The sequence below is a fragment of the Dendrobates tinctorius genome, unplaced genomic scaffold, assembly GCF_039654945.1.
Source record: "Dendrobates tinctorius isolate UK_male_01 unplaced genomic scaffold, ASM3965494v1 ptg000037l, whole genome shotgun sequence".
Lineage (NCBI taxonomy): Eukaryota > Metazoa > Chordata > Amphibia > Anura > Dendrobatidae > Dendrobates > Dendrobates tinctorius.
The window spans coordinates 7,863,677-7,886,631 of NW_027361705.1; positions in this window are offsets into that span (position 1 = coordinate 7,863,677).

Below are 22,955 nucleotides of genomic sequence, written 5' to 3' on the forward strand. Positions count from 1 at the left end.
CAGCAAGGAGATGACAATTTTAACCTGCTACACAGAGCTCCCCGATGAGTTAAGCTTCAAGGCAAGAGATAGTTTACAATTATTCTTAAAATTCAAAAATTTAGACCGATCCCCAGAAAACACATCAGGAGTAGTGATTTTTGGTTCAACAGCAGATGATTGAGCGAGATAGGAGGAAATTCCCCGCACTTCAGCAGCAAGCTGCTCAACACGATCAGACAATTGCTTAATCTCCATTAAAGAAAAAAAATCCGCCTACGGCCCCAGAGAAAAAGAGGAAAAAATATATATAAAAAAAATTCTGACACTTTTTTTGATGATTCTTTCCTGCTTTTGAGTACCCTAGAATCTGCAGTTTAGGCTGGTGATTCTGTTATGATTGGGTCACCGAGGAGGAAAGCAAGACCAAGCTAAGCCACAGAAAACCAGAGAGGTTGGTAACTAAGCGAATTGCAGACCCCTGATCCTATCCACACAACTAGCAGTAGCCGTGGAGCGTACCTATGATGATCCTAGACACCTCGACAGAGCCGGAGAACTAAATAAGCCTAAAGCAAGAAAGGTGAAATCTAAACTGCCCCAGAGCAGACCCCAAAGGAATAGATAGCCCCCAAACATATATTGTCGTTGAGAGAAGATGAAAACACAAATGCAGATAGGAAAATAGACTGAGCAAATGATGGGGCACACACTAACTAGACAGGACAGGAAAGGAAAGACTCTGTCTGCAATCACGTAAAAAACCCTGCAAAAAATGCCCAACACGTCTGATAGAAAAAATACTGAAGTCACTAGACTTTGCCCACTATATCAGCACTCTGGTATATTCTGAAAGCAGAGCAAAAAGAGGCCAATCTAATAAGGGACAAAAACAAACTGGCACAAGCAGTATCACAAGGATGGAAATTCAGCACAGCCCCAGCCGTAGCTGGCTGACCACACAAAACTGAAATAGACAAAACCAGATGAAATGTGAACAATAGCAAAAGAACACTTAGCTGAGCATGCAGGGACTGTGCTGGAAACTAAGACCTCAGGAGGCAGGAAAAAAATCACCAGCAGGGATAGAGGGAGTTGGCTGTCTTAAATCCAGTCAGAAACTCCAGATCTCCAGTCATCCTCCTCATTATCAGGTGGCAGGCCTCTGTTAATTAGATCAGCTCCATTACCTCCAGTAACCACCAGAGGGAGCCCGGAAAGAGAACTTGTGACCCCTCTGTCAATATAACCAGCTCCACTATCTTCACTAGTAACCAGAGGTAGGTCAGAAAGCGAATTCACAACAGTCCTGCATATTCTGTCCATCTCTTAGCTTAGACTGATATAGCTTTCTCATGAGATAAAGCTTATTGCTGAAATTTGATCTTTCATGCACTTTCTGTAACTCATCCCACATCTCCTTTGCAGTTGCAATCTGATTATCATCTACACTGAGGGAGATCATGCTTTGTGCTTTCTGATCCTTCTCTAGCCAATCATCTGGTAATGGATGAGGCACTTGTTCCGGAGTCTATTTCCATGTACCTTTTCTTATTAGCAGCATCTTCACCTTGAATTTCCAGGACTGGTAGTTCTGGCTAGTGAGGCTTGGCACTGAGAACTTGACAGAATTGCTGCTAATGGACATATTCTCTGTTGCACTGGGCTTCTGTTGCTGTGTTACTCTGGGGTTCTGTGTCACACTGGGCCCAGTTGGCAGCAGATTATTCAGGATACTCTCCAAGCATGCGACAACAGAGCTTCTTTATTCAGGAACAAAGAGGAACAGTATATGATAAGCTTAATTGATCAGGAATAGTGTTGAGCATTCCGATACCGCAAGTATCGGGTATCGGCCGATATTAGCGGTATCGAAATTCCGATACTTAGTTCCGATACTTTTGTCATATCGGATTCCGGAATCGGAATCGGAATAGGAAGTTCCCATCATGCTATGAGCCTGCTTGCTTTGATTAAGCCAATGGGAATCCTCCGAAGTGTGGGCACATCCTGTTAGGCATGTAGGCATGTTAACTATTGGCATGGCTGTGATTGGCTGCCGAAATGATGTCATGATGCACTATAAAAGCCACCGCAGCCGCCATTTCTGGTCACTCTGCTGTGAATTCAGTTAGGGACAGGCTGCTGTAGAAGACTGTGAGGGACAGTTAGAAATAGCGATTCCACCAAACATCTAGTGCTTTACCCAGGCTACATAAACCACCACTGTAGCCTTCTTTGCCCTAGCAGCAGTGTTCACAGCTGTCTGCAAGGGCTGTGTGAGTGCAGCTCACGCTGTGGAGTGGGTCCTGCAGCCACGTCAGGCTGTAGGCCACCCAGTGTGATCACTGCTGCCTCATACATCTTTTATTTTTTGAGCTGCATTTTTTACATAATTTCAATATAGTGTGCTTCCATCCGTATCCATATACGTTGGTTGCAAACACTAGTAGTAGACAGCGGAGCCTTTCTGCAGCCTTTCAGTGCTAGTGTCCACTTTGCTGCACTGTTCACGGCTGTCTGAGAGGTCTCTGACTGTGTGTGAGTGCAGCTCACGCTGAGTAGTGTGTCCTGCAGCTACGTCTGGCTGTAGGACGCTCAGCGTGCGTCAGTGCCTCACACATATTTTTATTTGAGTGCAGCTCATTTTTTCTTCTATTAGTGTGCATCCATCCGTCTCCATCTACTGTGGTTGCAAACACTATAAAGGAGTACACAGCAGAGCCTTTCTGCAGCCTGTCAGTGCCAGTGCCCACTTAGCTGCACTGTTGACGGCTGTCTGAGAGGCCTCTGACTGTGTGTGAGTGCAGCTCACGCTGAGTAGAGTGTCCTGCAGCTACGTCTGGTTGTAGGACGCTCAACGTGCGTCACTGCCTCACACATATTTGTCTTTGAGTGCAGCTCATTTTTTCTTCTCCTATTAGTGTGCATCCATCCGTATCCATCAACATTGGTTGGTTGCAAACACTATATAGGAGTAGATAGAGGAGCCTTTTTTTCTGGCTTGTGCCCTGCCGGCGCAGCCAGATTAGTATTACCCAATTTTTTTGGAGCCTCATCTTTTGCATTGTAGGTTACCTGCCTGCATTGTAATAGCTCCAAAAAGTTGGTGATACTATCAGTTTCAATTCTTTGTTCACATACTTTGAGTTTGTTTCCAACAAAGAAACCACAAAAAAAGTTCACCAAACACTACATTTTGAACTTGTGTAGGCCACATCAGCTCCTATTAAAGTCTAGTCCACACACACACACACTTCATAAAATTAGTGTTTCTTGTACCTGTAACCAGCTGTTCAGGAATAAGCACACTAAGGCCCCCCTTTGTACTTTTTTGCCTATCTTAAGCAGTCTTGCAAGATGAAGAAGGCAGGGAGTAAGGCGCGTGGGCATGGGCGTGGGCGTGGAGTTTCAGCAGGGAGAGGACGTGGGGATTCTGCAGGGAGAGGACGTGGGGATTCTACAGGTAGAGGACGTGGGGATTCTGGGCCTGCTGCGGGCACCAGTGGATCAGCATCCCCCAGTTTTAGCAGGCAACAGTCCTTTATGCGCAGCTTTGTAGGACATCAACGTACCCCACTGCTGCGGGAGGAACAAATTGAAGCCGTTGTCGGATGGATGGCAGCTAACGCATCGACTTCAATTACTTCCGCATCCTCTCAGGGTCAGAGCACCGAAGAGCAACCATCTGTCTCTTCACCACCTGCCAAAGTGCCCAGGCAGTCAGAGAGACATGGACAGGAGCCATCACAGTCTCTACTTCTGTTCTCGGAATCTGTTGGCTTGGAAAGAGGGGGCCAGCCAAGCAGCATTCCTGAATGTGAAGAAGAGGGAGTATGCAGTGATGCGCAACTTCTTTGTCCCTCTGAATCTGAAGAGGCGAGTGGGCCAGTGCCTATGGTCAGCACACCTCAGTACGCATCAGATGATGACGAGACTCAGTTGCCACTTTCTGGTGCGTACGGTGCTGGCGAGACAACCCCGGAGAAGCAGCTGTTTGAAGAGGGGAGGGAAGATGATGAGGTCCTTGACCCATCATGGCGTGAGCAACAGGAAGGTGGTGGGAGCAGCTTGGAGGAAGAGATTCCCCTACCGGCCAAAACAGGAGGCAGAGGGAGGGGGAAGACTTGGTTGCCTGTACCCTCCACTTCGGCACCCGTTAGGAGCATTCCTCCTTCCAAAGGCAAACCGGGCGCTCACAAGAGTTGCAGTGCGTGGTCCTTTTTTGACACAGTTGCAGATGACATTTGCTTTGTCAAATGCAAGCTGTGTCATCAGAGAGTCAAAAGAGGGAGAAATGTCAGCAACCTCAATACCACAAATATGTGGAAACATGTGCGCACCAAGCACGAGTTGGAGTTGCAGAGACACCCTGAAGACGTAGGCCAACGTACAGCACCACCTACCACCTCTTCAGTTCGTGTTGGGCCCTCTTCCTCCAGCTCACACACTGCTGGTTCGGCTTCCTCACAGGATCGCCAAGGAAGAACCTCTGCCACTGTTGTCCGGAGACCCTGTCAGATTACACCCATAGCAGCACGTTCCCATCCATCACAGCCATCGGTAGCACAGGCATGGGATAAAAGGCGCCCTTACTCGGCAAACCATCCCCGAGCACAGTCTCTGAATGCTGGCATTGCCAAACTTCTGGCAGTTGAAATGCTGTCATTCAGGCTGGTGGACACTGACACCTTCCGGGACTTAATGGCATTGGCAGTCCCCCAATACAACGTGCCCAGCCGCTTTTATTTCAGCAGGCGAGCCGTCCCTGCCCTGCAGAAACATGTTGAGGGCAAAATAAAACATGCGCTACTAAACGCCGTTAGTAGCAAGGTCCACCTGACCACCGATGCGTGGACCAGTAACCATGGACAGGGACGATACCTTTCCCTCACTGCCCACTGGGTCAATGTTGTGGAGCCGGGTACGGATCTGGAAAGTGGCGCTGTACGTGTTCTTCCAACGCCACGGATTGCAGGACTCCAGTCTGTACACATAGACTCCTCCTCCTACTCAAGTTCCTCAGAAACAGCAGAGCAGGAGCCTGTTACGACCGATATGAGCACAGCCGTGGCCAAACGTCAACAGGCTGTACTCAAATTAATTTCTTTGGGGAATCGAAGCCACACAGCGCAGGAGCTCTGGAATGCTATCAAGCTGGAGAGCGATGTGTGGTTTGGGCCAGCGAATCTCCAGCCGGGCTTGGTAGTGTGTGACAATGGCCGAAATCTGGTGGCAGCTCTTGGCCTAGGCAACCTCACACACATCCCATGTCTGGCACATGTTCTTAACTTGGTCGTGCAGAGCTTTCTGAGGGACTATCCGGATCTTGCTGCACTGTTGCACAAGGTCCGCATAGAGTGCGCTCACTTGCGACGTTCCAGCACGGCAAGATCGCGCCTCGCTGCTCTGCAGCGACGATTTGGCCTTCCGGAACATCGCATCATATGTGACCTACCCACCCGGTGGAATTCAATGTTACATATGTTGGAGCGGTTGTGTGAGCAGCAGGCAGCAGTCATGGAGTACCAGCTGCATCAGGCGCAAACAAGTCGCACTGTGCGCCGCTCACACTTCAGCACCATTGAGTGGGCCTCTATGAAGGACATCTGCCTCGTTTTGCGTGCCTTCGATGAATCCACGCGGATGGCGAGTGCAGATGATGCACTAGTCAGCATGACTGTCCCCCTTATCTGCCTGCTTCAACAAACACTGCAAGCACTAAGGGATGAGGTTTCAGAAGAGGTGGAGGATGAGGAGTCCCAAATGCCATCTGCTTCTGGACAGTCTGCGCTACGTGTTTCCTCACAAAGGCCTAGGCAGGGGACACTTTGTGAGGAGGATGAGGAGGAGTCGATGGAGGAGGAAGACATCTCTCCAGAGGAGGGAGGTACACAAACCTCTACTCAGTATGTACAGCGAGGGTGGGGTGATGCAGAGCAGGCCGAGGTCACGCCTCAAACAGGGGACAGCGGTTCTTTGGCAGTTGGGAGTCTGCAGCACATGGTTGATTTCATGCTGCAGTGCCTGAGAAACGACCGCCGCATCGCCCACATTCTCGTCTCGGCTGATTATTGGGTGTACACCCTCCTAGATCCTCGCTACCGGGACAGCGCACAAAGGCTCATACCAACGTTGAACCGGGAGCGTAAAATGCGGGAGTACGAAGAGTCACTGGTGCAGTCCATAATGTTTTCCATTCCACCCGACAGCATTGTTGCTAGTGCTTTACAAAGCAGCTCTGTGCGTCGAGGCAGTGGAGGAAACTCTGCACAAAGAGGGAGCAGAGGCAGCGCCGCAGCACAAGGCAAGACCACTATGGCCCAAATGTGGCAAAGTTTTGTGTGTCCACCACAATTGTCTACACCATCAGCGACGCCTCGAGTCAGCAGGAGGCAACGCTTCCGTCAGATGGTGTCAGACTACATGTCTTGCCCTGTCGCTGTACTCCCAGATGGCTCTTCCCCCTTCAAGTTTTGGGTCTCTAAGCTGGATACATGGCCAGAGCTTAGCCAGTATGCATTGGAGGTGCTGGCTTGCCCTGCTGCCAGTGTATTATCGGAACGTGTCTTTAGTGCCGCAGGTGGTGTACTAACAGACCGTCGCACGCGACTATCTTCCGATAATGTTGACCGGCTGACTTTTCTGAAAATGAACAAGGCCTGGATCTCCAAAGACTTTGCCATTCCTCTTACAGACTAAATTAGTGGTTGGCAACTGTATCCAGGTCTGCTGGTGTGTTCATTTTTCTACCACCTGAACTATAATCCCTTTGCTTCAACACAGCCAGTTGTCGCTCAGATGTGTCGTCTGCACAGAGAAACACACTAGCTCCTGTGTTAGTGGGGTTCAGTAATGCCAGCTGATCCCCTGCTGTGTGGACGGCAAAGTCACCAGCTCCATCAACATTCAAACCACTACTGATTTTTAACCGTGCCCAACTTAGGTCTCTGGCTCCACTGTCTCTACTATTTCCCCTGACCTCCAACCCCACCATCTACATCTCTGAAGTGGCGTCAGCACAATCTACACTTGTTCCTGTGTTCCTGTGGCTCAGTCCCATCAGTTTATCCCCTGATGTGTGTCCGGCAAGGTCTCCTGCTCTGTCCACATTCCCATAACCAGTAGTGGGAATGAGGACAGAGCTGGCGAACTTGCCGGACAAACATCAGGGGATCAACTGACGGGACTGAGCACCAGTAACACAGGAACAAGTGTAGATTGTGCTGACGCCACTTCAGAGATGTAGCTGGCGGGGTTGGAGGCCAGGGTAAATAGTAGAGACAGTGGAGCCAGAGGCCTAAGTGGAGCATGGTTAGAATCAGTAGTAGTCCACAACCTCCATAAAAACCGCTGCCCATTGGCCTCTGCATGCGGCATGCGTAATCCTGGGCTCCAACAGCTTCAGTTGGTGTTCAGAAGTGTCGTCTCCACAGAGCCAAACACATTCGTTAGAGTGTTAGTGGGGTTCAGCACTGCCAGCTGTTCCCCTGCTGTGGAGATGGCAAGTCTCCTGCTGCCTTCACCTGCCAAAATCCAGTAGGCCACAGCCTGCTCCTCGCCTAATCCTGGGCTCCAACAGCGTCAGTTGGTGTTCAGAAGTGTCGTCTCCACAGAGCCAAACACATTCGTTAGAGTGTTAGTGGGGTTCAGCACTGCCAGCTGTTCCCCTGCTGTGGAGATGGCAAGTCTCCTGCTGCCTTCACCTGCCAAAATCCAGTAGGCCCCAGCCTGCTCCTCGCCTAATCCTGGGCTCCAACAGCGTCAGTTGGTGTTCAGAAGTGTCGTCTCCACAGAGCCAAACACCTTCGTTAGAGTGTTAGTGGGGTTCAGCACTGCCAGCTGTTCCCCTGCTGTGGAGATGGCAAGTCTCCTGCTGCCTTCACCTGCCAAAATCCAGTAGGCCCCAGCCTGCTCCTCGCCTAATCCTGGGCTCCAACAGCGTCAGTTGGTGTTCAGAAGTGTCGTCTCCACAGAGCCAAACACCTTCGTTAGAGTGTTAGTGGGGTTCAGCACTGCCAGCTGTTCCCCTGCTGTGGAGATGGCAAGTCTCCTGCTGCCTTCACCTGCCAAAATCCAGTAGGCCCCAGCCTGCTCCTCGCCTAATCCTGGGCTCCAACAGCGTCAGTTGGTGTTCAGAAGTGTCGTCTCCACAGAGCCAAACACCTTCGTTAGAGTGTTAGTGGGGTTCAGCACTGCCAGCTGTTCCCCTGCTGTGGAGATGGCAAGTCTCCTGCTGCCTTCACCTGCCAAAATCCAGTAGGCCCCAGCCTGCTCCTCGCCTAATCCTGGGCTCCAACAGCGTCAGTTGGTGTTCAGAAGTGTCGTCTCCACAGAGCCAAACACCTTCGTTAGAGTGTTAGTGGGGTTCAGCACTGCCAGCTGTTCCCCTGCTGTGGAGATGGCAAGTCTCCTGCTGCCTTCACCTGCCAAAATCCAGTAGGCCACAGCCTGCTCCTCGCCTAATCCTGGGCTCCAACAGGGTCAGTTGGTGTTCAGAAGTGTCGTCTCCACAGAGCCAAACACCTTCGTTAGAGTGTTAGTGGGGTTCAGCACTGCCAGCTGTTCCCCTGCTGTGGAGATGGCAAGTCTCCTGCTGCCTTCACCTGCCAAAATCCAGTAGGCCCCAGCCTGCTCCTCGCCTAATCCTGGGCTCCAACAGCGTCAGTTGGTGTTCAGAAGTGTCGTCTCCACAGAGCCAAACACCTTCGTTAGAGTGTTAGTGGGGTTCAGCACTGCCAGCTGTTCCCCTGCTGTGGAGATGGCAAGTCTCCTGCTGCCTTCACCTGCCAAAATCCAGTAGGCCCCAGCCTGCTCCTCGCCTAATCCTGGGCTCCAACAGCGTCAGTTGGTGTTCAGAAGTGTCGTCTCCACAGAGCCAAACACATTCGTTAGAGTGTTAGTGGGGTTCAGCACTGCCAGCTGTTCCCCTGCTGTGGAGATGGCAAGTCTCCTGCTGCCTTCACCTGCCAAAATCCAGTAGGCCACAGCCTGCTCCTCGCCTAATCCTGGGCTCCAACAGCGTCAGTTGGTGTTCAGAAGTGTCGTCTCCACAGAGCCAAACACCTTCGTTAGAGTGTTAGTGGGGTTCAGCACTGCCAGCTGTTCCCCTGCTGTGGAGATGGCAAGTCTCCTGCTGCCTTCACCTGCCAAAATCCAGTAGGCCACAGCCTGCTCCTCGCCTAATCCTGGGCTCCAACAGCGTCAGTTGGTGTTCAGAAGTGTCGTCTCCACAGAGCCAAACACATTCGTTCAAGTGTTAGTGGGGTTCATCATTGCCAGCTGATCCCCTGCTGTGGAGATGGCAGTCTCTCCTGCTGTCTCCGCATTACAAAGACAGTAGGCCTCTGCCTACACCCTCCTATTTCCTGGGCTTCAACACAGCCAGTTGTAGTTCGGAAGTGCCGTCCACACGGAAAGAGATACTTGCTCCCGTGTCTCAGTGGGGTTCAGTAATGTCAGCTGATCCCCTGCTGTGTGGATGGCAGTCTCTTCTGCTGTCACCTCATTCAAAATACAGTAGGCCTCTGCCTATACCCTCCTATTTCCTGGGCTTCAACACAGCCAGTTGTAGTTCGGAAGTGCCGTCCACACGGAAAGAGATACTTGCTCCCGTGTCTCAGTGGGGTTCAGTAACGTCAGCTGATCCCCTGCTGTGTGGATGGCAGTCTCTCCTGCTGTCACCTCATTCAAAATACAGTAGGCCTCTGCCTACACCCTCCTATTTCCTGGGCTTCAACACAGCCAGTTGTAGTTCGGAAGTGCCGTCCACACGGAAAGAGATACTTGCTCCCGTGTCTCAGTGGGGTTCAGTAACGTCAGCTGATCCCCTGCTGTGTGGATGGCAGTCTCTCCTGCTGTAAACTCATTCAAAATACAGTAGGCCTCTGCCTACACCCTCCTATTTCCTGGGCTTCAACACAGCCAGTTGTAGTTCGGAAGTGCCGTCCACACGGAAAGAGATACTTGCTCCCGTGTCTCAGTGGGGTTCAGTAACGTCAGCTGATCCCCTGCTGTGTGGATGGCAGTCTCTCCTGCTGTAAACTCATTCAAAATACAGTAGGCCTCTGCCTACACCCTCCTATTTCCTGGGCTTCAACACAGCCAGTTGTAGTTCGGAAGTGCCGTCCACACGGAAAGAGATACTTGCTCCCGTGTCTCAGTGGGGTTCAGTAATGTCAGCTGATCCCCTGCTGTGTGGATGGCAGTCTCTCCTGCTGTCACCTCATTCAAAATACAGTAGGCCTCTGCCTACACCCTCCTATTTCCTGGGCTTCAACACAGCCAGTTGTAGTTCGGAAGTGCCGTCCACACGGAAAGAGATACTTGCTCCCGTGTCTCAGTGGGGTTCAGTAACGTCAGCTGATCCCCTGCTGTGTGGATGGCAGTCTCTCCTGCTGTCACCTCATTCAAAATACAGTAGGCCTCTGCCTACACCCTCCTATTTCCTGGGCTTCAACACAGCCAGTTGTAGTTCGGAAGTGCCGTCCACACGGAAAGAGATACTTGCTCCCGTGTCTCAGTGGGGTTCAGTAATGTCAGCTGATCCCCTGCTGTGTGGATGGCAGTCTCTCCTGCTGTCACCTCATTCAAAATACAGTAGGCCTCTGCCTACACCCTCCTATTTCCTGGGCTTCAACACAGCCAGTTGTAGTTCGGAAGTGCCGTCCACACGGAAAGAGATACTTGCTCCCGTGTCTCAGTGGGGTTCAGTAACGTCAGCTGATCCCCTGCTGTGTGGATGGCAGTCTCTCCTGCTGTCACCTCATTCAAAATACAGTAGGCCTCTGCCTACACCCTCCTATTTCCTGGGCTTCAACACAGCCAGTTGTAGTTCGGAAGTGCCGTCCACATGGAAAGAGATACTTGCTCCCGTGTCTCAGTGGGGTTCAGTAATGTCAGCTGATCCCCTGCTGTGTGGATGGCAGTCTCTCCTGCTGTCACCTCATTCAAAATACAGTAGGCCTCTGCCTACACCCTCCTATTTCCTGGGCTTCAACACAGCCAGTTGTAGTTCGGAAGTGCCATCCACACGGAAAGAGATACTTGCTCCCGTGTCTCAGTGGGGTTCAGTAATGTCAGCTGATCCCCTGCTGTGTGGATGGCAGTCTCTCCTGCTGTCACCTCATTCAAAATACAGTAGGCCTCTGCCTACACCCTCCTATTTCCTGGGCTTCAACACAGCCAGTTGTAGTTCGGAAGTGCCGTCCACACGGAAAGAGATACTTGCTCCCGTGTCTCAGTGGGGTTCAGTAATGTCAGCTGATCCCCTGCTGTGTGGATGGCAGTCTCTCCTGCTGTCACCTCATTCAAAATACAGTAGGCCTCTGCCTACACCCTCCTATTTCCTGGGCTTCAACACAGCCAGTTGTAGTTCGGAAGTGCCGTCCACACGGAAAGAGATACTTGCTTCCGTGTCTCAGTGGGGTTCAGTAATGTCAGCTGATCCCCTGCTGTGTGGATGGCAGTCTCTCCTGCTGTCACCTCATTCAAAATACAGTAGGCCTCTGCCTACACCCTCCTATTTCCTGGGCTTCAACACAGCCAGTTGTAGTTCGGAAGTGCCGTCCACACGGAAAGAGATACTTGCTCCCGTGTCTCAGTGGGGTTCAGTAACGTCAGCTGATCCCCTGCTGTGTGGATGGCAGTCTCTCCTGCTGTCACCTCATTCAAAATACAGTAGGCCTCTGCCTACACCCTCCTATTTCCTGGGCTTCAACACAGCCAGTTGTAGTTCGGAAGTGCCGTCCACACGGAAAGAGATACTTGCTCCCGTGTCTCAGTGGGGTTCAGTAATGTCAGCTGATCCCCTGCTGTGTGGATGGCAGTCTCTCCTGCTGTCACCTCATTCAAAATACAGTAGGCCTCTGCCTACACCCTCCTATTTCCTGGGCTTCAACACAGCCAGTTGTAGTTCGGAAGTGCCGTCCACACGGAAAGAGATACTTGCTCCCGTGTCTCAGTGGGGTTCGGTAACGTCAGCTGATCCCCTGCTGTGTGGATGGCAGTCTCTCCTGCTGTCACCTCATTCAAAATACAGTAGGCCTCTGCCTACACCCTCCTATTTCCTGGGCTTCAACACAGCCAGTTGTAGTTCGGAAGTGCCGTCCACACGGAAAGAGATACTTGCTCCCGTGTCTCAGTGGGGTTCAGTAATGTCAGCTGATCCCCTGCTGTGTGGATGGCAGTCTCTCCTGCTGTCACCTCATTCAAAATACAGTAGGCCTCTGCCTACACCCTCCTATTTCCTGGGCTTCAACACAGCCAGTTGTAGTTCGGAAGTGCCGTCCACATGGAAAGAGATACTTGCTCCCGTGTCTCAGTGGGGTTCAGTAATGTCAGCTGATCCCCTGCTGTGTGGATGGCAAAGTCTCCTGCTGCCTACACAGTCGTACCACTACTGATTTTTAACCGTGCTCCAATTAGGCCTGTGGCTCCACTGTCTCTCGTATTTCCCCTGTCCTCCAACCCTGCCAGTTACAGCTCCGAAGTGGCGTCTGCACAATCCACACTTGTTCCTGTGTTACAGGTGTTCAGTCCGGTCAGTTAATCCCCTGATGTGTGTCCGGCAATGTCGCCTGCTCTGTCCACATTCCCATTATGGGAATGTGGACAGAGCAGGCGACATTGCCGGACACACATCAGGGGATTAACTGACCGGACTGAACACCTGTAACACAGGAACAAGTGTGGATTGTGCAGACGCCACTTCGGAGCTGTAACTGGCGGGGTTGGAGGACAGGGGAAATACGAAAATCAGTGAAGCCACAGGCCTAAGTGGAGCTTGGTTCAAATTAGTAGTCTACAACCGATCTTAAAATTTCTTCAATGCAGCCTCAGCCTGCTCCGTGCTTGTCCCTGGGCTTCAACACAGCCAGTTGTTGCTCGGAAGTGCCGTCTTCACAGAGTAAAACACTAGCTCCTGTGTTTGTGGGGTTCAGTAACGTCAGCTGTTCCCCTGCTGTTTTGATGGCAATCTGTCCTGCTGCCTCCCAATTGACAGCACATCAGGCCTCAGCCTGCTAAGTGCTTGTTCTGGGCTCCAACATCGCCAGTTGCTGCTCATAACTGACTTTGGCACGGGTACTCCCTCCTGCCCAGCTTGGTTCCAGCCCTGCCTGCTGTTTCCGGGAAGTGTCAATGTCAGTTTGCCACCCCAAGTTGCCATGTCGTGTTGCGGTTGGGTTAGCCGAGGCTAGGGTGCCAGCAGTTTAGGTGCTTCCTATGTGGACTGCGGGTACTGGTAAGAAAGGTTTGTTCCATAGTGCCAGTAGGACAAGCACCCCCTGTAGGACTGTGTGATTCGGTAACTGCGGCCAGCTTGCGGCATGCCAACTTTGCTTTTCAGGGGTAACTTCTGATACCCCTCCGGGTTCCAGCACCGTCAGCTGGTACTCATCAGAGCCTTTGGCCTAGGTGCCTCCATCTCGGTATCCGAGTTCCGGCAACGTCTGCTGGTCCTTGGTAGTGCTTTGTAGCACAGGTACCTCCTGCTTAGTAACCGGGTTCCAGCACCGTCAGCTGGTCCTCGGTTGTGCCATTGGCTCTTATTCCTTCTGCTGCCCCTCCGGGTGCCAGCACTGTCAGCTGGTCCTCGCTATTTCCATTTGCTCTTGCAGCTTATGCTACCCCTCCGGGTTCCAGCACCGTCAGCTGGTTCTCGTCAGAGCCTTTGGCCTAGGTGCCTCCATCTCGGTATCCGAGTTCCGGCAACGTCTGCTGGTCCTTGGTAGTGCTTTGTAGCACAGGTACCTCCTGCTTAGTAACCGGGTTCCAGCACCGTCAGCTGGTCCTCGGTTGTGTCATTGGCTCTTATTCCTTCTGCTGCCCCTCCGGGTGCCAGCACTGTCAGCTGGTCCTCGCTATTTCCATTTGCTCTTGCAGCTTATGCTACCCCTCCGGGTTCCAGCACCGTCAGCTGGTTCTCGTCAGAGCCTTTGGCCTAGGTGCCTCCATCTCGGTATCCGAGTTCCGGCAACGTCTGCTGGTCCTTGGTAGTGCTTTGTAGCACAGGTACCTCCTGCTTAGTAACCGGGTTCCAGCACCGTCAGCTGGTCCTCGGTAGTGCCATTGGCTCTTGTTCCTTCTGTTGCCCCTCCGGGTGCCAGTACCGTCAGCTGGTTCAAGAGGACAAAGAACAGGAAGACAACCACCAAGATGCAGAACAACAAGAGAGAGAAGACAAAGAAGCATAAAAAAAACAAAGCAGAAGAACATTAAGCATAAGACTAATACTCTGAGCAAATGATATTATCTTATTTATAAGCAGAAGAAGACTAAGCAGTGTATGGGGGTGAGTCCGTTCCTCCTCGTGGTGCCCCTGGAAAAGGCCTGCTGCTGCAGGCCAAACTGAACGCGGACAAATCCTGTTGTAAATCTTTTGTGACAGGCAGAACAGAAGGTGTAAACTTCTAACTTTTCTAGATAACAACTACAGGAATGCCTGACACAAACAAGAATATGATGAAGAAGAATAGGAAGAAGATGAAGAAGCTGAATATGTAGAATAATAATTGTTGAATAAGAAGAATATGAAGAATGTAAGAAAAGGAAGAAGAAGAAGAAGAAGAAGAAGAAGAAGAAGAAGAATGTAAAAAAAGGAAGTAGAAGAAGAAGAAGAATGAAGAAGAAGAAGAAGAAGAAGAATGTAAAAAAAGGAAGTAGAAGAAGAATGTAAAAAAAGGAATAAGAAGAAGAATGTAAAAAAAGGAAGTAGAAGAAGAAGAAGAAGAATGTAAAAAAAGGAAGTAGAAGAAGAAGAAGAAGAATGTAAAAAAAGGAAGTAGAAGAAGAAGAAGAAGAATGTAAAAAAAGGAAGTAGAAGAAGAAGAATGTAAAAAAAGGAAGTAGAAGAAGAAGAAGAAGAATGTAAAAAAAGGAAGTAGAAGAAGAAGAAGAAGAAGAAAGAAGAAAGAAGAAGAAGACATACATGTCTGGCAAAATATAAATGAGGCTAACATAGTCAATATCTTTGTAACTCCTAACATCTTTAAAAAAAAAGTTTAATTCCTGCTATTCCATTTGATTGGGCTAAACCTCTATGGCTTTAATGTCTCCTCCACCTCCCACAATACATTCTACATTATTCTTAGTTGTTTTTCTTCATGTAGAATTAACCTACAAGGAAAGAAAGGGTTTTTTTTAATTCCGATATTTTGGCCCCATTGACTTGCATTGGTTCCCGGTATCGGAATCGGCGATACCGATACTTTTTTTTAAGATCGGCCGATCCATTCCGATCCGATATTTTCAAGTATCGGCTGGTATCGCTCAACTCTAATCAGGAATAAATCATTTGTGTGTCTCTATCTGTGCATCATCTACAGCTGGCTGCTTCTCTCATACACAGACACAGGAAAAACAGGAAATGCAGTCACATGCTCTCCCCGTGTAAGCCTCTGGGAGTTTTTGTTTTAACTTTACAATCAGCATACAAATCTAGCAAGTGAACACTCAGACAGGAATGGAGTTGTTGCACCAAGCATATTCCAACAGATGGGATTTTCAGAGGACAGAATCAGCGGAATAGCAAGCAAAGAGGTGGATTATTCGGGTAGCAGAGTTAAGGACAGATTGGAGAGGTGAGAGCATTTTAGCAGAAAGGCAACAGAGGTGGAAATTGCAGTAGTTGATGCTAGAGATAAGATCATGGACTAACATTTTAGCAGATTGAGAGTTGAGGAAAGGATGGATTCTGGAAATATTTTTGAGTTGGCAGCTGCAGAAGGTGGCGAGAGCTTGTATGTGCAGTTTGAAGGACAGGGCAAAGGCGAGGGTCACGCTGTGGCAGCAGACTTCCTGTAGAGGATAAAGTGTGATATAATTTATTGTGATAGATAGATAGGGTATGAGAGTTAGGTGAGATGAAGGAAAGAGTTGTAAGGTTTTGTTGAAGGTGTAAGGTTTCCGGTCACTCAACAGCAACAGTGCTTAAGTAGAGTTGAGCGACTTTTGGTTTTTTAGGGTCGCGTTTCGTTTCGTGAAACCCAACTTTTCCAAAAGTCGGGTCGAGCAAGATCGTCTGATTATAGGGAAAAGTCGGGGTCGTCCCAAAACACGAAACCCAATGTAAGTCAATGGGGAATAAAAGTCGGCAGTGAGAGGAGGACAGGAAACACACCTACAGTGCCCATTTGAATGCAAAAAGCATCAATTCTTCTTTCTTAAGCTTGTCAACCTTAATTAACTTCATAATACAAGTTACGCACTGAAAAATGGGGGTTATTTGGCTACAAACTGTGGGGGGGGAGGGCTGGCTCCAGGTTTTCATGTGCCCTGGGCGAAAGAGCGCCCCTTTAACACATACCACAACTCATCATGCTCCGATACGGCAGATAAATAGCGGTATAGTACAATGAAAAATACCTCACTTTTTACATCTCATGACGAAGCCCATCTATTTCTCCATACAGAATCATTGGTCCCATATAATGTTTGAAACAGTATATGATGAGCTCCACATAATGCTACAGTATATGTTGGTCCCCATGGATGAAGCTCCACTGTCTTATGGGCCCAAATAATGCTCCAAACATAATGGGCCCCATTTCTAATGCTCTAGTGTATAATGGGCCCTGTAAATGCTGCTCCAGTGTCTGATGTCCACCTTTGGAATGTTCCAGTGTATGGTGGGCCCCATCTATCATTCTCCAGAGTATAGTGCTCCCCAAAAATTGCTGTCCCAACATTGAAAACAATCAAATAAGTCTCCTCGCTAGGGAATCCCTGTACTTGTCTGGACAGGTGCTATAGCTTGCTTAACAGCTCGTCAGCCGTTCTCACGCCCAGTATGGATTACACGTGATTGCACAAAGGTGAGAAAGGGTACCGTATCCCCAGATAACATGTATGGATAGCGTACACATTCAAAATATATGTCTCAGGAGGCAGGCTCAGACGGTGTTAGGCCCAGTATGGATTGCACGTGATTGCACAAAGGTTAGAAAGGGTACCGTATCCCTGGATAACATGTATGGATAGCGTACACATTCAAAATATATGTCTATACAGCATGAGGCAGGCTCAGACGGTGTTAGGCCCAGTATGGATTGCACGTGATTGCACAAAGGTTAGAAAGGGTACCGTATCCCTGGATAACATGTATGGATAGCGTACACATTCAAAATATATGTCTATACAGCATGAGGCAGGCTCAGACGGTGTTAGGCCCAGTATGGATTGCACGTGATTGCACAAAGGTTAGAAAGGGTACCGTATCCCTGGATAACATGTATGGATAGCGTACACATTCAAAATATATGTCTATACAGCATGAGGCAGGCTCAGACGGTGTTAGGCCCAGTATGGATTGCACGTGATTGCACAAAGGTTAGAAAGGGTACCGTATCCCTGGATAACATGTATGGATAGCGTACACATTCAAAATATATGTCTCAGGAGGCAGGCTCAGACGGTGTTAGGCCCAGTATGGATTGCACGTGATTGCACAAAGGTTAGAAAGGGTACCGTATCCCTGGATAACATGTATGGATAGCGTACACATTCAAAATATATGTCTCAGGAGGCAGGCTCAGACGGTGTCAGGCACAGTATGGATTTGACGGCCCAGATTACACAGCGGAGGAGCAGGGAGAGGTAAAGATTGCAAATGCTGGGGCCCTGCCCAAGCAAGGGGGGCCCACTCGTGGGCATTGGTACTGGCACTGGGCCCCTCATAGTACAGCGGTGTGTCTGACGGCGGGTGTGCACCACCACCGTCAGAGACACTTGATTGCACTATGAGGGACCCTGTGCCAGTGCCCGCGCCCAAGAGTCGGCCTACCCACCTGTCCAGGGCAACGGCACTCGCACGGTGTCGTGCGGTAGGTGGTGACCCCGGCCATGGGGGGGGAGGCAGCACAGTTAGGGAGTTTTAGAAAGTGGCATATGTTGATGTTGGACATTCAGCTGATGCAAAAGGCGAAATAGGTGAAGTACCAGGAAGAGGTGGACCAAAGCAAGCCATTTTTCTGTCACCCTATGTGTCATCAGGGGAAGGTGGGACAAAATCCTTGGAAACCCATGCGTGGTTCATTTTAATGAAGGTTAGATCATCCACATTTTGGGTTGACAGACGGGTCCTTTTTTCTGTCAGGATTGATCCAGCTGCACTGAAGACTCTTTCCGATAGCACACTTGCAGCTGGGCAAGCGAGCTCCTGTAAGGCATATTGGGCCAATTCAGGCCAGGTGTCCAGTTTAGCGGCCCAATAGTCAAAGGGGAATGACCTGTGTGGGAGAACATCGATATGGGAGGAAAAGTAGTTTGTTACCATAGTTGACAACTGCTGTCTCCTGTCACTTTCCATCGATGCAGTATTACCAGTTGAGTGAGCGGTATTTGAAAAATCAGTCCACAACATTGTCATGAAACCTCTGTCTCCAACGCCACTTCTGCTGTGTGCACCACGAACACCTCTGCCAAGCTGCCCCCGGCCCGTACGGCTCGTGTGAGAACCATCACCGCTGCTGTGTGCTGGGAATGCCTCAAGCAACCGATTTACCAGAGTTGCTTGTTTATTAGCCAATATTAGGTCAAGGTTCTCCTGTGGCATGATGTTTTGTAATTTGCCTTTATCGCGTGGATCCAGGATGCTGGCCAACCAGTAGTCGTCATCGTTCATCATTTTGGCAATGCGGGGGTCCCTTTTTAGGATCCGCAAGGCATAATCTGACATGTGGGCCAATGTTCCCGGAGTCAATGATGCACTGCGAGTGCTGGGTGGAGGAGCACTTTCTGGCAAATCCACATCCCTCCAGTCACGCACAAACCCTGTACCAGACCTTGCCACGCCAACATTTTCACTTGCCCCACGAGATGCATCCTCCTCCCCTAAGTAATCATCCCCATCATCCTCCTCCTCCTCCTCTTCTTCCTCCACCTCGTCCAGGAGAGGTCCCTGAGCAGACAATGGCTGAATGTCATCAAGGATTCCCTCCTCCTCTTCCTCCTCATCAACATTGGCTGCAGACGCCTGCTCCTTAAGGTGCGTCAAAGTTTGCATGAGCAGATGCATAAGTGGGATGCTCATGCTTAGGATGGCGTCGTCTGTGCTTACCAGCCGTGTGCATTCCTCAAAACACTGAAGGACTTTACAAAGGTCTTTCAGCTTCGACCACTGCACACCTGTCAACTCCATGTCTGCTCTCAAAGTGCCTGGCCGTGTATCCTCCCACAAATGCATTATGGCCTGCCTCTGCTCGCACAGCCGCTCCACCATATGCAGGGTGGAGTTCCACCTTGTTGCAATGTCGATAATGAGGCGGTGGTTGGGAAGGTGGAGCAATCGCTGCAGCTTCTGCATACGAACGGAGTGTACAGGTGACCGGCGGATGTGCGCGCACAGTCTTCGCACCTTCTGGAGCAGGGCTGTTAACTCCGGATAATTTTTGAGGAAGCACTGCACCACCAGGTTCAAGGTGTGAGCCAAGCAAGGTATGTGGCTGAGTTTTGAAAGGGCTATGGCTGCCACAAAATTACGGCCGTTATCACTAACTACCTTGCCTGCCTCAAGATGTACACTGCCCAGCCATGACTCAGTTTGTCGCTTCAAGTACTCGGCCAGCACCTCGGCGGTGTGTCTGTCGCCCAAACACATCATCTGCAACACAGCCTGCTGACGCTTTCCACTAGCTGCTCGATAGGGGGACACATCGTGTGCAACAGTGGCAGCTGCAGATGGAGTGCTCGTACGACTGCGCTCTGTGGACGAGCTTTTGCTTCTGGAGGAGGTGGAGGAGGAGGAGGGTCGAACGCCTACAGCCAACTGTTTCCTATACCGTGGGCTAGGCAGCACTGTCCCACCACTGCTGTCCCCTGTGGACCCTGCATCCACCACATTAACCCAGTGCGCAGTGATGGACACGTAACGGCCCTGGCCATGCCGACTGGACCATGCATCAGTTGTGAGGTGCACCTTTCCGCTCACTGACTGCTTGAGTGCATGGACAATGCGGTCTTTCACATGATGGTGGAGGGCTGGGATGGCTTTGCGAGAGAAGAAGTGGCGACTGGGTAGGTCATAGCGTGGTACTGCATAGGCCATGAGTTCGCGGAAAGCTGTGCTTTCCACCAACCGAAAGGGCATCATCTCAAACGAGATTAGTTTGGCAATGTGGGCGTTCAAACCCAGTGTACGCGGATGAGAGACTGAGTACTTTCTTGACCTACTCATAGTGTCTGGGAGGGTGAGCTGGACTTGAGAGCTGCATATGGTGGAAGTAGCGGTGGACAGGGCGGACTGAGAGAGGGTTGATGATGGTGATGGAGTTGGTGTTCTTTCTGATGGCCTAGAATCAGTATTTCGTTGATATAACAGTGGGATTCCCTGACTGCTGTGGTCTTGCAACGACACCTCAACATTTGCTGCTGTGCTAACCGGTGGGCTTACAGTGGGGGAAACAATGTAGCGTTGCTGACTACCTTCGTTGTGATCAGTTGCACATGTGGCACTTGAGGTTTGGTGTTGTGTCCACGCTTGCAAGTGCATGCTGGTTAAATGTCTAAGCATGCAACTGGTATTCAAATTTTTCAGATTTTTCCCTCGGCTAAAGGTCTTTGCGCACTTCTTACAGATAACCTTGGCCTGATCATGAGGATTTTGTTCAAAAAAGTGCCACACTGCACTCTTCCTACTTTGGCAGACATTTTGCGGCCTAGCACGCTGTGATCTTTTGACCCTCTGGACAAGCTGTCCAGCAACTCTTTTGATGTTTGGAACCTGTCTTTGGAGTGCTCCGGGCCTGCCAGATAACAGCTGTTGCGATGTCGATGTCTGCTGTGGATGCTCCTCATCTGAGCTATTGGAAGCAGCACCCTCTTCCCCCAATGGATGCCAATCTGGGTCAACAACTGGGTCATCCATCACCTCCTCTTCTATGTCATGTGCACCTTCCTCTGTGTCACCGTGTATGGTGGTATAGTGTGCGGGAAGGGGCACCTGAGTCTCATCAGGGTCAGAATCTGGCTCTGTACACTGCGAGGACAATGTAGTGCTCTGAGTGAATGTACCAGCAGAATCATCCATCAGCGGCTGTGCATCAGTGCACTCCATGTCAGATTCATCTTGGCCTGGGTAATTCACCATTTCACTTGATAATCCAGGCATGGTATGTGAAAACAGCTCCATGGAGTAATCAGTAGTATGGCCTGCGTCATCCTTCAATCTTGGTTGGGGTGAAGGACACAAGGAAAGGTGTGGTTCATGAACATGAGCCTCCAATGACGACTCAGTGCTTTTACTTTTTACAACTGAAGAAGAGGAGGCGATAGAGCTGGAGGCTGAGTCAGCAATGTAAGACAGAACTTTTTCCTGATGCTCTGGCTTTAAAAGCGGTTTGCCAACTCCTAGAAAACTAAGCGTTCGAGGCCTTATGTAGCCAGACGATGATGCAGGGTCAGCACCTCCTGCATTCGGTCCTATTTTGCTCTTGCCACTACCATCAGATCCACCACCAACACCATCATTACCAGCTGCCAACCCCCGCCCAATTCCACGGCCTCTTCCACCAGCCTTCCTCATTTTTGGTAGAAATGTAGACAAAATCCAACAAACTATATAGTAATGTAAAACAAGGTACAAGGTGTCTATAGGGCAGGGGAGATTTTGAATTTCTGCACACACTTGTGGACAGTGGACACTTTTGGATTGTGTGAGGCCCACTGATATCTGAGCGCTATATGACAGGCTCGATGGCACTGCTGTGACAAAAGTGACTAGAGGATAAGGGAGATTTTGAATATCTGCACACACTTTTGGACACTTGACACTTTTGTATTATGTGAGGCCCACTGATATCTGAACGCTATGTGACAGGCTCGATGGCACTGCTGTGACAAAAGTGACTAGAGGATAAGGGAGATTTTGAATATCTGCACATACTTTTGGACACTGGACACTTTTGGATTGTGTGAGGCCCAATGATATCTGAGCGCTATGTGACAGGCTCGATGGCACTGCTGTGACAAAAGTGACTAGAGGATAAGGGAGATTTTGAATATCTGCACACACTTTTGGACAGTGGACACTTTTGGATTGTGTGAGGCCCACTGATATCTGAGCGCTATGTGACAGGCTCGATGGCACAGCTGTGACAAAAGTGACTAGAAGATAAGGGAGATTTTGAATTTCTGCACACACTTGTGGACAGTGGACACTTTTGGATTGTGTGAGGCCCACTGATATCTGAGCGCTATGTGACAGGCTCGATGGCACTGCTGTGACAAAAGTGACTAGAGGATAAGGGAGATTTTGAATATCTGCACACACTTTTGGACACTGGACACTTTTGGATTGTGTGAGGCCCACTGATATCTGAGTGCTATGTGACAGGCTCGATGGCACTGCTGTGACAAAAGTGACTAGAGGATAAGGTAGATTTTGAATATCCGCGCACACCTTTGGACACTGGACACTTTTGGATTGTGTGAGGCCCACTGATATCTGAGCGCTATGTGACAGGCTCGATGGCACTGCTGTGACAAAAGTGACTAGAAGATAAGGGAGATTTTGAATCTCTGCACACACTTTTGGACACTGGACACTTTTGGATTGTGTGAGGCCCAATGAATATCTGAGCGCTATGTGACAGGCTCGATGGCACAGCTGTGACAAAAGTGACTAGAGGATAAGGGAGATTGGATTGCTTTTAAAAAAGCAGTTTGCGGAGCAGTGGGTAAACAGCATTGCCAGCCTGTCAGGAAGCCTTAGAAGGCAGCCCAACAACCAACACCACTGATACACCACTATATAGCCTCCCCTTGCACTGCACACACAGTGACTGGTGTGTTGTGCAGGCCAAATTGCTAGCAGCAGAAGCAGTTTTTTTTTCTTCTCAGCAGGACAAAAAAAAAAATTGGGATTGCTTTTAAAAAAGCAGTTTGCGGAGCAGTGGGTAAACAGCAATGCCAGCCTGTCAGGAAGCCTTAAAAGGCAGCCCAACATCCAACACCACTGATACACCACTATATAGCCTCCC